This window comes from Sturnira hondurensis, unplaced genomic scaffold, assembly GCF_014824575.4.
Source record: "Sturnira hondurensis isolate 20B ecotype Veracruz unplaced genomic scaffold, ASM1482457v3 Scaffold0011512, whole genome shotgun sequence".
Classification (NCBI taxonomy): domain Eukaryota; kingdom Metazoa; phylum Chordata; class Mammalia; order Chiroptera; family Phyllostomidae; genus Sturnira; species Sturnira hondurensis.
In genome coordinates, this window is record NW_028084143.1 from 1,303,957 (window position 1) to 1,318,967 (window position 15,011).

The following is a 15,011-nucleotide window of genomic DNA, read 5'->3' on the forward strand; positions in this document are numbered from 1 at the left end:
TGAGCTCAGCTCTGCCCATGGCACGCAGGGCCCCACACATCGGGCTCCTCCGACTTCCGGCCTCGGCCCCGACCTGTCCATGATGGACGCAGAATCGCTGGCCTGCCCCTGAACTGGATGGACCCCAAATTAAATCAGGGTATTCCCCTCCGGTTTTGAGCTATGCCAAGAGGAAGCCTTGACTACTTTATGGTTACGAGATACTGTAGATGCCAACATTCATTCTTTTCTGCCGTTTCTCAGCCTCATTATCAGCAGCCGACAGAAGACTGCAATTTCTCCCTGTTTCACAGCGTGACCTTCTATTTGAATATCTTTCAAAGTTGCTAAAGAACCCTTTATTTCTAAATTTGCTCACGAGCCCCTGAGGTCCCCAAGCGCCGTCCTTTCTCAGGTCTGCGCTCTTACAAATACCTCGCGTCTCCGTTCCTGCACTATCTTGGGCCCTCGTAATTTAGGAAGAACTTCCAAGTCCAGGGGAGTTAATTTTAGAACACACTGCACGCGCACCATGTTGAAATTACAGACGGCTAATAACAAAAGAGCATTTCTTGCACCCTGTCTGAGACAATGGCAATTTTCCCCTCACGTAAGGAAACAGAGCATGTAAACCCAGGAGACGGCGTAACATCCTGAAAACAGTGTCTGCTAATCTGGAATCTTAGCGAACATTTTCCTGCCTCTGTTCCTTGCCTGTTACCAGTGAGGGCGAGCGGCTGCTGCCCGGGGAGGCAGTGATGAGGGCAACAAAGCGGATTGGGGGGGAATCACTGGGTCCAGATTTAGAGTGTGGTAAACATCATAGGTGCATAACGAAGTCGCTGTGTGAGGCCCACATCACTCGGGGACACACTGCCTGTTATTCCCTGTTCCGTTTTGACCTTTCTTCTCATAGCTCAGGTCAATGGAACTCCTGTGACTCAGGAAAGGAGTCAGAAAGTACTGCTAGCAGAGAATCAAATACCTTTGCTTTCCAATTTAAGAGTTAACACAAAGATCCTTTATTATTAGAAAACATCTATCTTATGTTTATTGTATCCCTCTTATGTTAATGTCCTCTTATTCCCGAGTCTCTGTTCTCTTCACAGGATTCCTAAGCGCCCCCCCCCCCCACCTCCCTGGCACTCACTTTTCTTCGGAGCACCGTGCTCAGTTCCTACTGTATAAAGTCCCAGCACCCAGCAACGCCTCGGCCATTCGCGGAATGAAGAAAGTAACGAACGGATGAAAACCAGGGTCTGTGTGTCTGTGTATAATTTTTGTCAGGTGAATTCCAAGGTCACACCACATACAGTGTAGCTTTGCAATTTCCTTCCATAATGATTTGAGGTAACGATGGTCAGCGCCAAGGCTCCCCCGGCTGATAGAAGAGATTGTCGACTACACGGAGACGTTTAAAACTGACAGTCAGAAAGCATAAGCACGCTCCGAGAGGTGGAATGCTCCTTTGATGCTCCTTGCATTTTCCATTCAAAGAAACGGAGACTCTGAGAAACTACACAGTTGGCCCAGAGGCACGCGGTTAGGCAAGGTCATGGAGCCTGGGCCCTTGAACTCCTCTGGCAGCCTTCACCTAGGAAGCTTCTCTCCACTCCCAGCCCATCTGCTGGTTCTGAGCCTGGCATCTGTATTAGATCCAGCTTCTCAGAGCAGATCAGCCGGGAGCCAATTGGATGGAAGTACAAAGAGAGCAGAAAACTCTTTACTGGGCAGCTGGAAAGTTTCACCCGGAGTTTATTTTTAGCATTTTGTGTGCCCTCAGGAGCAGCCATAGCCACAAAGGCACCGGGAAGAACCTGCTGGAGACACTGGCAAGGCCAAATCGCACCAGGGGGAGGCCGTCTTGTCTCCACGGGGAATGGAGGACATGCTGGATGTGCCCCTGTCACTAGGAGAGCCATTGCCAGAGAAGAATAAACAGCATCAGCAGGACTCATGTCCACTCAGGCCGTAAGTGACCGGTGAGGTCACCTGTGTGGGACTGTCTGCTTCCCCGCCCTCCTCCCCTCCCCCGCCTGCACCAATACTGCGTGGGAATAAAGCTGAACAAGTGACCTCCGATTTCCAGGTTTGACCACGCTTCATGTTTTGTTGACTCCAGCTTTCCATGCCACTTCTAAATCATGTAGCAACAAGAGCCTTCAGGACCTCAGCGACTACTTGGTGAACTTGAACTCGTCAAAGCCACACACCAGTCTATCATCTCAGTGAGGACCAGAGCCGAAGCTCCCGCCTTTCCCACACGGGGCAGGCGGGAGGATGACTGAGGGTGAAGGCTTCACCGGGAGCACCTGTGACCCGCGCACCTGCGCACCTGGTGGAATCCAGTGCTCACACAAACCACGTACATGTCTCCTTTCCCATGTCACACTCTTCAGTTCCTCATTGGAAAGAACTCGAGCCAATTCAGGAAGCTCTCAGGTTTCTGAATTTCTCTTCCTGGGTCTCGAACCCTGACAGACCCAGCCAGTGGTTTATACAAGGTCACGGCCATTATGTTTGGGTTGGACTCTAGCGTTCTAGCCTTCACACGGAAGACCCACCACCATGCCCTCCCCCTGTGGGGGAAATAGCCCCAGGAAATGAATCCAATGTACACAGTTTATGAGACTGTCGACCCACGAAGTGAGATTTACTGCGGCTCGGTCTGGCTCATTTAGCATTCCTCTGAAACGTGTGCGTTTCTAATTCAATTTGGGGCCTTTCCAGAGGATATAAAGATACATAGTACATTGAATTTGGGCTTCAACATTATCTGGAAACATGAGAGTACTGATAAAATGTTTCTCATGGACATCGCTTCTATAATTTTAAACACATTTCCATGAAAACCAACGTGTCACGGCGATGTCACTGCACTGAGACCTATACAGCCCTCTCATTCAGCTGCATTCAAGACTGAGGACCGGGCTGTCCACAAAGAGGTATTTAATAAATAATAAATGGAGCAGGAAAAGAAAGCCATCATTAGAGCCACATGGCTGGAAAGACCTCGATTGATCTTTGCTTCCCCACGAAACCACATAAATATATAATGTTGCTATTGAACCAGCCTCCTCCGAGCAAATAAACTGTGGCATGTCTCAGGAGGTACCCATGTTACTAGGGAACCATATCTTAAAATAAAGGAGGAAGACAGTGTATTATTCTCTGACCCCAAACTGAGGAAGATTGGAGGAAGACATTCTATTTGTTTCCACTCTCTGACCCTAACAAATTCTATAAAGCATTATCAGTGTTCGGGATTGGATGAAATCCTAGACAGGAATTTCATCATTGGTTGATTTTTTTCCCTATTAATTTCCAGATACAAGGGACAGAACTGTCTCGCATTAGGATGAGTCCATTGCCAATTTAAATTTCTAGTCAACTATTGTACTTGCTGTAGGCCAAGCCCAGATCCAGAATAGAGGATGGATCCTTTGCACTAATTATTTTACTGCAAAGAGTCTGCTGTGCATTTAGAAGAAGCAGCCCACTTCTGTGAGTGCTGGTTCTTGAGGATGGCCCTGGTTCTAAAGTACCATCCCTTGCCCTGGCTGGTGTAGCTCAGTGGACTGAGCGCAGGCCTGGGAACCACACGATCTCGGTTCAATTCCCAGTCAGGGCACATGCCTGGGTTGCAGGCCAGTTCCCAGCAGGGGGCGCACGAGAGCAACCATACATTGATATTTCTCTCCTTCTCTCCTTCCCTTCCTCTCTAAAGATAAATAAATAAAATCCTAAAAAAAAAAGTACCATCCCTCACAGTGGCTACCTCCCAGAAACAAACGTGGGGCAGTCGGCAGCCAGGGCTGCAGCTGAACATAAGCATTCAGAAGAGGTTCTATGTCACTAGGAATAATGTGAGATATGGTTTTAGGAGAGGGGCCTCTTGCTAATTTAGAATGTTTGCAATATACATATTAGAATGGAAAGTAAGTTCCTCTACATATGATATATAGATCGAGGAATCGCTACCAGCTACTCTCCCCATAAATATGACGAGACCATATTTCCAGTTGTACTGTTCTCTCTGCTGAAGACCAAAGGCTTCTTTCAAACAGATTTTTCTCTGCACCCGGTAATATATAAAAACTTTGAATGCTACGCGAAATAATCGTGGAGACAATTTTTTAAAACCTGCTTGAATATCTTCAGCTCCACTGCAAGTGAGCACGTGGGCTGCAGTGATGGTCTCATGGCCGGGTGACACGCAGGGCAACCCGCGCCAGATGCAGCCTCTCCACACCACAGAGACCCTGGCTCAGCACACGCAGACACGAAGAGAGATAAAGAGGAACAGAGTACAAGTTGAGGAGGTGAAGGCAGCTCTCAGAAAGATGTAGGTACTACGTATCTTGTTCCTAAACGTCCTCCATGGATGGAGAAGATGACCGGTCCAGGAAAAGACTGTGCCAGAGAAAAACAAAAACAAAGTAAAGTGGAATAGTCCCCAAAGCACCAGCCCTAGACCAGAGGGCCATCCGCTTGCTCGAGCTATCTCACTCCCTGCCGTGGAGAGAGAAGACGCGGGGAGCAATTTCTCTCTTGAAATACATGACAGTTTGTTTGTTCTTTGCAAGGACTTATAAAAAGAGAAAGAAACGCATATTTCGCATATTGTAGGCAACAGGCCATGGTTGAAAATGCACGAGAATTGCAGTCAGTAAACTGCCTTCAAGGCCAGATAGAACACTTCATCTCTCAGAAATTCAGTTTCCACATCTGTAACCAGGGACTAATAATCCCTACATAATGGAGATATCTTGACAATTAAAGGCTGTGAAAGTGATATGCAAATATCCGTCTAGAAAGGACCAGGAAAAATCATCTTAACCACCCTGTAACCCTTAAAAACATCTCAGTGTTTGTGGACTGAGTTCAACACGTTCAGAGAAGAATTTATAAAGCGTCAGATTCCAAGCATGCGATATCCAGATCCTTCACATTGTAGCCAAAGTCTCTATTCCTACCTTCACATCTCACTAAAGATGGAAGCCTTACCATATAGTGAATGGCCTGTGTTTTCACAAAGCCCGTAGCATTGCTCCTTAGCCATTCATTTTACAGTCAGAATCCTGCCAAAACTTAAAACCATGTCTGCAGATCATGCCTGTAGGTTTGTCCTGTGCTGCCTCCCATCTCTCTAGGCATTTGCTCCAGGGCCTGCGGTTCTGTGAGCATCAATTCGGTCCTCCCTCTGATGCGGCCTTTCCTGTGGTCCCCACTTGCAGTTCTCTTGGACTTGGACTCCTGACCAAGCATCTGCTCCTTGTCTGCTCTAACTTCTCAGTCTTTCCTGCCCTTAATGCACGTGATTGTTTTGGCTTGTATGCATGTATTTCCTCTGTCCTCAATGTACTTTCCTTATCCAGGGTGCCAATTCACCATGGACACATTGCATTCCCATATTTCCATATTCCAAAGTCTCTGGCCCTCCTGTCTTACCATTAACTGCAAAGATAATGAAGGATGCTCTCAATCCGCCACCCAGGGGTTGCGCAGTGCTGGTTCTGCAACCCATACCTGGGAACGACACTTGTGCAATTTTAAGTTGGTATTGCTGTTTTGAAGTTATGCCTCTTGTATATGAACTTCTTAGCATGTCTGTGGTCACATAACAGCTACATAACTTGGCTCATGTAAATTTTAGCATAGTGCCTGCTTCAGAATAAGAGTCACAGTGAAGCTAAGGGATGCAGCTGATTTTTGTCAAAGAAGAGGACTCGACTGGCCTAACCAAGTCTGTGCTTCGCGGAGCTGCGCCGGTGGCTACCCAGGACTTGGGTCCTCTTTAAGGCAATTTCAAGGTGAGTTTTTTTTCTGGAATGTTAAGTCAGATAGGTAATGTTGCAGATTCAAAGCTTGTTCTGTTGGAACGCTTTGCTCTGAGTTGACCCTTTGCTCACTTTCAGAAACGAGAGTGACTTAGACAGAAATAGGCGTCTTCTTAGACCCTGACCCTGAGACCGATGGGGTGGTAACTGTAGTCCCTTTGAAGAGAACCAGGAACATGCACCCTTTCTCCATTTCCTCCCCAACCTCTGATGACTCCCAACTTATTAACGAAGGAAATAAACTTTGATTTATTAATTCAGGAAAAGCCATGTGGTCTGAATGAAAAGGAAAATGCCTTTCGTTAACACGGGAAACATTTTGAATCAGCTGCTGGCTCCATAAGTCGGCTTTCTCAGTGGTAGCTGATGCCTCCGGTAGGCTTCCAAGTTGACTTGACAATAATAATAGCAGAGATAACAGTACAGCTTGTTTGGAGAGAACTCTTCAATCAAAAGAGATTTTCCAGTCAGGTCCAAGTTCTTCACCTCACACTTGGAAACACAGAAGAAGAATATGGATCTCCACACTGGAGTTCATAGTCACCATCCAAGTTAAACTCAGAAAGAGCTGAAACTTGGAGAGAGAGGAATGTGAAGGCCTACTTCACCAGGTTTGGTGACTCTTTTATAGCTCTCATTTTTTCTCTCCCTGGAAAAAGTTTCTTGCAACCCGGACAAGCACCATCAGTACACCAGAAAGTCACTCCCCAGTACAATTTCTTTCCTCCAGGTCAATTGACTTTTTAAAAATGAACATGAAACTCCTATTTCCTTGTATATTCCAGATTCAGTCTAGACCAGCAGAGCATTCTATAACATTTAGGCCGGAACTTCTTACTGAAGTGTACCAGGGTTTTATGTTTAATACAATGCATTGCACGTAGGAAGCAGCTCTCAGCAAAAAAGCAATCTCTATAAAATAATCTCTCACTGTATCCTTAGTAATCTCAATAAAATAAATTTTATCTAGGAGGCTGAACAGGAGCATTATTGTTTTGTGAGTGAATGAATCAAGACATCTAAAAGTGAAGTAATGTCTTATATGGACCTGCTCAATAAATAATGAAGTGTCATATGTTTTAAATAATATGGGAATTACAAAGAAACCGTATGATACATCGCTTCCCACGTGAGCTTGTGTTTATGCTGGAAGGTGATGAGAGTAACAATGCATGAAAAACAAAAAAAGAAAGAAAGAAAGCCATGTCTCAGAATCCTACGGCAGAGAATGAAAGGGACATTAGCCATGGGGAAAATTGGCGGTTGCATGTGGTGGAGAGAAGATTTAAATCATCTCCATGATTTTGTAACCCCATGAAAGAAACATGTCCCAATGGGCCAGATCCTGTGGGTGGAGCTTGAGACAGAGTTCAAGGCTTCTTGGTCTGGATTTAATGTCTGTCTGTCCGTTCCCACACACCTTAGGGACACCTGTCTGTGCGGCTAACTGGGCTTCAGAGAAGAAGTGATAAGAATCCCAACCTCAAGTGTCCAGAGGAGCCACACAGGTGACCCGAGAGGCCAGGCCTGCCTAATGGAGGTGGTGTCTCTTTTCTTCAGCTGATTGACAGCGCGATGAAACAATCCTCATGTTTCAAGGACAAGTTGCAGGCACAAACGTATACGTGAAATCGTATGAGTTTTCAATATTGACTACCACTTTGTAACTTTGTGACCTCTGCGTTGGTTAGTTCCGGTATTTTATGGTGACTTCCATCAACTGGGGTCTCAGACAACAAACATATGTGATTTAGCAACCAATGACACCTCGGGCTAAACCATTATCCCCTGGACTATTGCATTGATATGGGCTTATTAGTAAGTGATTATAAAGGAACCATCTACCTGACTCAGCTTGCCCTCAAGCATCCTAAGGCGTTTCTGTGATGCAGCTACTACTGACTTTAAGAATATTCTAAATAACGTGCTGCTTGGCCAACTGCTCTCAGCTATAATTCACTATAATGGACAGAGTTATTTAATATATGAATGACCTTCAGTTAGAGATATATGCACTTCCTAAACTCAGGCACAAGCCAAGTCACATTACATGAATAATAACAAAGGGAGTGGTTATTTTTCCCCTCGAGTCTAAGACCCTCAGGAGAGAAGCACGAGCTTTGAAATTGTCTGTGTAGAACTTGGCAAGCCACCTGGAGAATGGCTGTCCTCGGGCTGCAATAGCCAACACCACTCGTTGGAGTCCCTCGCAATGAACAGCCTTTCCAGGTCTGTGAGCTCTTGCACTCGTGCCTGGCAAGACACCCAAGGATCGACACCAAAGGCGCCGTGCCATCTGTCCTGGGGGCCACCTGCCCAACACATGCACCCAATGAAGAGCATGTCTGAGTGACCCTGGCAGGCGCTGAGCACGCTGTTACAGGATGTTAAAGTCCACCGTGGATGGCCATCTAGGAGTCGGCTATACCGCCCACTCTGATTTAGGTCCAGAAGCTGACCTCCCCATAGCTACTGCAAGCGCATATAACATATGATTTATGTTTGGGGAGGGGAGGTTGGGGAAGGTCCATTAAAGAAGAGAATAATTGAACCCAAGTGCTCCAAGATGGGGGGAGATGTCAATTATCTCATTTTGTCCCTTTCTTCTGGAAGGGCCTATTACTACCGTGTAATTTATGGGCCTAGAGAGAGCCATAAAACCATGGAGAAGAGAAAACAGACGAACCCAGGCTATTAAACGACATGAGGTAAGGCTTATAGATCTTCATCCCTCACTTTTGTGGGAGCTCACTAAAACTTAAATACAGGGTAGAAGAAAACAATGACGATTAGTTGTAAAGGCCACTCTGTCTCCTTCCCATGGATTTTTACTTATAAAGAAAACAACGCCATCACGCAAGCCCGTCTTTACCGAACTTTTTTGCAATGCTTTCCTGTCTTTGAGAGTGGAATTTTAACAGCCTAACACACACACTTTTTGAGCAGGGCCTGGGAAGGGGATATTAGTTTTATAGACTTGAAAAATATAAGCAAAAAATGGAATAGTGTTCATTTTCCCATATGTCAGCTAGGGAGTTATTAGGCTGTTTGCATACACACGACCCCACTTCCCACTCCTTCTCCCCACGAAGCGTGTGTGGCTGAGAGGAAAGGCAGGAATAATGCCTCATTAGCTGTAGCCACAGTCCATGGAGCCACGGAGCAAATGCCAAATCGTGCCCAGCAGAGAAAAACAACGGCTGGCAAATGAGAAACAGAGAGGCAAGGGTCCAGATTGGTTCGGGAAAGCTCAAGGAGAGGGCCAAAGGGTTAGAGGTGCTTGGAGAAGCAAGACCGGGCTCTGGGCGTGGAGCAAGCAGGAATGGAGGGGCAGGCCCGCTGTGCTCGAGAGTGGCGATCATCGCTTTTAGCGGCAAGGCATCCATGGGGTGGAGTCTTGGAAAGGAAACTAGAGGAAGAAACACTCTATTTGTCATGTCCTTTTTCTTCCACTGGGCCTAGCATGCCTGTCTGCTAGAAAAGCCAGCTCCAAGTTCATTCTCTCTAGGAGTGCTTTCCTTATAGCAAGGTCCCTTGTATTTGGTCCGAATGTTTATGCTCTGTCTCTTCACCGTGACTATATCCAGTATGTATCGGCTAAATTAAAAAAACATATGTTTATTGATTTTAGACAGAAAGAAAGGGGGCGGGGAGAGAGAGACAGAGAGAGACATTGATTGGTTGCCTTTCATTCAGGCCCCAACCGAGGAATTGAACCCACAACCTAGGTATGTGCCCTGACTGAGAATAGAACCCTCAAAGTTTTGGTGTAGGTAACGATGCTCAAACCAACTGAGCCACACCAGCCAGGGCAAATTTCTGCCCAATTCAAAGTTTATCTGAATAAGTGTGTGTTGGCTATGGAACATACATGTTCTAAGCATGAATATTTTTAAATGTTCCCATATTGTCTTAAGATAAGCATAGTAAGCTATTATTGTAAATGAAAGCATAGTAAAATTAAAAGCTAAATAAAAGCACATTATGTTTTTCATTTGTAAAAAAATATTGTTTCATTCTATTGTTTTTTTTCCTTCATGCTGTTAAAATTTATTATTGTTTTCCGAAGTATCAGGCTCTCATGTAAACTAAATGCTGAATTACTTTTCTATTTCCTTTCTCAATTAAGTGAATATTTTATTTTGCTTTCACTGTAGACTTCCTATATGGGTCTATATAAATACACATGGTGACCTTCATTCAAAACTTATTAAAGTGTGGGTGGTCTTTAAGATTCAAAGTAGCATAAAGTTACCTTTTAAATAAGCACATATGTACTTCTCTACTAGATTATAGGCTCCCTGAGGTCAATGAAAAGAATATTTCCCATAATTTTGTATTGCCAGAATGTAGTATAGTGAGATTCTAACGACAAATGCGAATTATTTGATGAATCCATGAGCAGCTGTTGATGAACACATTGGCCACAGGCCCTGCTCTGCGTGTGTGCTGTGGTGTGTCCGTGGGCTAATGTACTGCTGTGCACATAGCTCCACCTGCCTCCGGCCCTCCCTTCCCTCTCTGAGTTCCTTGTATTCCGGCCAAACAGGATCACGCCCTGCCGCCTACGTAATCCCATCCCTGCACTGTTGCGTTTATTTATTCACTCCGTAATTCTTGTATTCGGTCAGGCGTTTGTTCAAGGAAAGGATTAAAGGATTATGTTTTCAAAGTGCTGAAAGAAAGTGTCCAGTCAAAAGGTCTTCAAAAATGAAGAACATATATATTTGGGCAAACAAACACTTGAGGGAATTCATAGCCAGTAAGGAGGTCCACCCAAATAATAGAAATACTGAAGGAAGCAATTCTAGGATGAGGAAAATTATTTCCTGCAACATTTCAGAGATTCAGAAAGTAACGTACAGCAAAATAAATAGTAAATTAATAGCTAAATCTAAGTGAATACTGACTCTGAAAATTAACCATACTAATGTTTTATGTGGTTTATAATAGATGGAGAATTTGAAAACAATAGTATATAAAAAATGAGATGGTAAAAAGGATGTTAAAAAATACCAAGGCCTTTATGTTGTCTAGGAGGTGGGAATAGTACCAATCTACATGGGATTTAATAAGTCAGGAAGGGTTGTTCTAATCTTTAGGTAGTGACCATGAGAGCAGTAAAACAATGAGATGATACAGATAAGGATATTAAATACACTTAATTAAACCAAAAGTCAACAATAAGGAAAAATAGGAATGAAAAAGGGGGACAAATACAAAAAAAGAGTAATTACATTAAATGTAAATAGATGATATGCTTCAACTAAGGGGCAAAAGTATTCAGATTGGGTAAAAAATAGACATTCTGCTTACAAATGATACATTGTAAACATAAGGAGTGGAGATATGGAAAGTGAAAGAACAGAGAAAGACAAATGTGCAAACTAAAGCTAAAGAAAAATGGATTAAGTGTATTATCAGACGTTACAGGCGTTAAGGCAAGAAGTGTCAATAAAGATAAAGAGGGGTGTGGAAGGTAGAAAAATGTGACGTTCCTATCCCATAATGGTGACTCATACAGCTGAAGCTGACAAAACTGAACTAGAAATAGAAAAATCTGAAACCATAGTGGGAGATTTCAACACTTTGCTGAGAATCATTCAGCAACTTACAAAAATCTGCAAAGATACAGAAAATCTGAACACCGTCACCAACAGGCATATAAAAACCCTGATTCAACACCTGGGAAACCCACTTCCTTTTCAAGTTTATGGGAGCATCCCCAAGGTCAATGTGTTCCGAGACATAGAGCAATCTCAAACAAACTACGATGAGCTGTCATAGAGATTGTGTCCTCTGACCACTGCAGAAATGAGAAAATCTCCAATTATTTCAGAATTAAGCAGTCATTTCTAGATGGCACAATGATAAAATAAGAAATCACAGTGGAAAACAGAAGATATTTTTGAACCAAATGGCAAATTGACAACACGGCAGAACTTGCAGGATGGAACAAAAGCCATACTTACAGGGAAAGCTGGTGTGACATGAGAAGAGAAGAGAGGTTGAAAACCACCGAACCATCCATCTCTGACTTAGAAACACTCAAGGAAAGCAGAAGGGAGGCCATACAAACGACAGGGCAGAGCTTAAAAACTCAAGAAACACACAGTACAGAGAATCAGCAAGCCCAAGTTCGACTCTTTGGTAAGAAAACTAAAATTTAATAAATCCCAGGCAAAAGACACATGAAAGGATAAAGAAGACAAATGACAAATATCAAGGCAAAACAACATATACTACAGATGTTAAGGTATCATAAGAGGGTATAATGAACAACCTTCTTTTAGTCTGTTTGGCAACTTAGTTGAATTGGACACATTCTTAGGAAACCACAATCTATCAAAGTTGACACTAAAGGAAAACAAATTCATAGTGAAAAATCGTCAGCAAATAAAAACTATCCACACAGATGATTTCACAAGTGAATTCCTCCAAACATTAAGAGAAATAGCAATGTTCCTTAGACATAATAGAAAGCAAGGGAAGTTTTATATCTTTTAATGAGTTCAATCTAACCATGACACCTTGAGTATATAGGAAGGTCCCAGGGCAAACATTTTACTTCACAGTAAAATGCCAAAAGTTCCCCCCACCCCTAAAACACATGGTATATTGCTAAGAAGGAGACAGAGGTGTCTGTCTCCCGCCCCGCCAAGAAGTCAAGAAGGAGACAGAGGTGTCCACTATTACAAATTCTAGTCAACATTTTCCTGCAGGTTCTAGCCAGAGAAATAAGAAAAGATAGAAGAACTGGAAAGGGCTAGGGGGTGGAGGGACCCTCATTATTCACAGGTGACAAGATTATCATGTAGGAAATCTCCAAAGATCTACAAAGAAAGTATTGAAATTAATAAATGAATTTACCAGTGATGTTAAATTTAATATTCAAAATTAGTTTTTCTTATACCAACAGTGAGTGGACAGTAAAATCTGTAAAATGATACCATTTATGTTAGCATTAAAAACCGTCAAATAAGCACTCAGCAATACATGTAAAGAAAAATGTGCGAGATCTTTACACAGAAACTATGAAACATTATTGAGAGAAATTAAATGAGAACTGAACAAACAGAGCAATATACCATGTGTTTTAGGGGAGGAGTCCTCTGACAGACTGGTAATGTTCTATTCCGTGACCTGGGAGCTAGCTACCCAGATGTGTTCAATTACGATCATTCAAGCTATAAATTTATGACTGTTGCACTTCTCTGCTTATATGCTGTTGTTACATAAAACTAGATAAAATAAACAAAAGCCCTTTGTTTTACATGACTAATGAGTAGTTGTAAAATCATATATTTGTATTTCCTCTTGTGACGTTTTTCAGTCAAGTCTGGTGTATTTGTGCTATTAAATGTGTTTCTAAGACCATGACTATAATAACATGGTCGGTATAGAAAATGAGTTTTGATGACCCATCCACCAGAAATCGGAGGAATGGGCACAGATTTTTCAATTTAGTGACCACCGTTAAATTGCCTAGAGGTGCGTGAAGTACCACGTAGCTTAGACTTTTCTATCTACTACCACATCGTCTGATGGGGCCACACGGAGGGGGCCCCACCAGGGGATCCAGGACTGGATCCTTGTTACCACATGGTCCTGAAGGCTGGATTGGTGCTCTGAGGAGGGAGAGGCACTGCTTGCTGTCTGGCTCGCCCAGGATGGCATCGCCCCAGGGTAATGAATGAAGGTTATCCTGGACGTGGGTAACTTGGAAAGGAAGCATGAACAGCGGAGATAGTGTAACACCTGGTTTTGAGAATTGTCACCTGAATTCTTATCTTAATTTGACCCCCAGTGGTGCTGTGCGTGAGTCTACTCCGGCCATTTCCCTGACACGGATCCTGTTTTCGCCTCTGGCCATGTCTTGCTTCTTAATGGTTGTGACGCTGACCAAGATTGTCAAGTGATTTTTTTCTTCTTCTTTTTCCTTCGGGAGGCATTTCTTCAAAGATTTAGGCACACTATTTTTGACTGAGCCAGGAAGCAACAGAGAAATGAGGAGCAGATGCTGGCTGTTGATTACGAGTTCGTCCCATTTTCCATCGGCTGGCAACGTTCGCTCACTTTCACTTAGGCTGTATTTACCCTTCAAACCAATACTTTGAGTTCAAAAAAATTAGCAATGTAAATGAAACCAAAACATCTGGATATGCAGTAAATTGGCCAGATGTTTGGGTGCTTTAGAAATAGAAACCAAAAAGAAAACAGGGCAAGAGAGTGGGCAGGGACTTACAACGTAGCTCCCCACACACGTCCTCCACCTCCTCCCAGTCCGTGGGAAATGAAACTGTGTGAATCAGTGTTGCGAAGGTGGAGTGCAAGGTCTCATCGGCTTTGGAACTTAGCCCCGAACAAAGAGAAGTGACCTTCCTTGTGTTGAGCAGACATGGAAGGTTGCCTCAGACTTTTTTTGGATCTAGAAGTTATTTCTCAATTACTCATAATTTTTGAACTGTATTTATGCTTTCTCGACCCAAGCCAAGATATCAGTTCTCTCAGCGAGCTAGATACTTTGCCAAATTGGACATAGATTTGTTTTCCATGTTGAAATTGCTAATGAAAATGGCAGGCATAAATTTCTCCCCCCACCTTTTTTTATTTAAAGGTGAAATATATCTTGTTTTGTTCTATTTCTTTCTTTCTCAACACAGTACACGTCACTGAAGAATTCTCAAACAGTTTGGGGGACACTCTGATCTGGAGGTGAGTCTGTGCTCAAATTCAGTCTCTTGCTTTTTACCTCTGGGCAACTTAACAGTTTCAACTTCTACTTCTACAAGATAAAAATAACAATAATCGCCGTGTAAAGGTATTTTGGGAAAGAAAGGATTTGACAAATGTAAGACACCCAGCGCCTTTCCCAGTGTGACCCGTTCTGTGCTGTTTCTGATTTGGGGGTGAACAGAACACTTGGGGGTAACGACCTCTTCGTCCAAACCTAAATGCAAGGTTTACAAAAGGCTGGCTGCCCTGGAGTTGGGCAAAAAGAACTGATGTCAGAATGGAAAATGTTCCCGCAGGTCTGCATGACAGTTAATGCGATACACTGAAATAGAAATACTCCGCATGCATTTTCATTTATTCATTCAACAAACAATCACTGAATACCCAGCAGAGCCAGAAACGGTGCTAGGTGTTGAGGACACAGGCCTGGATCCTTGCTCTCATGGCCTGAAGCCT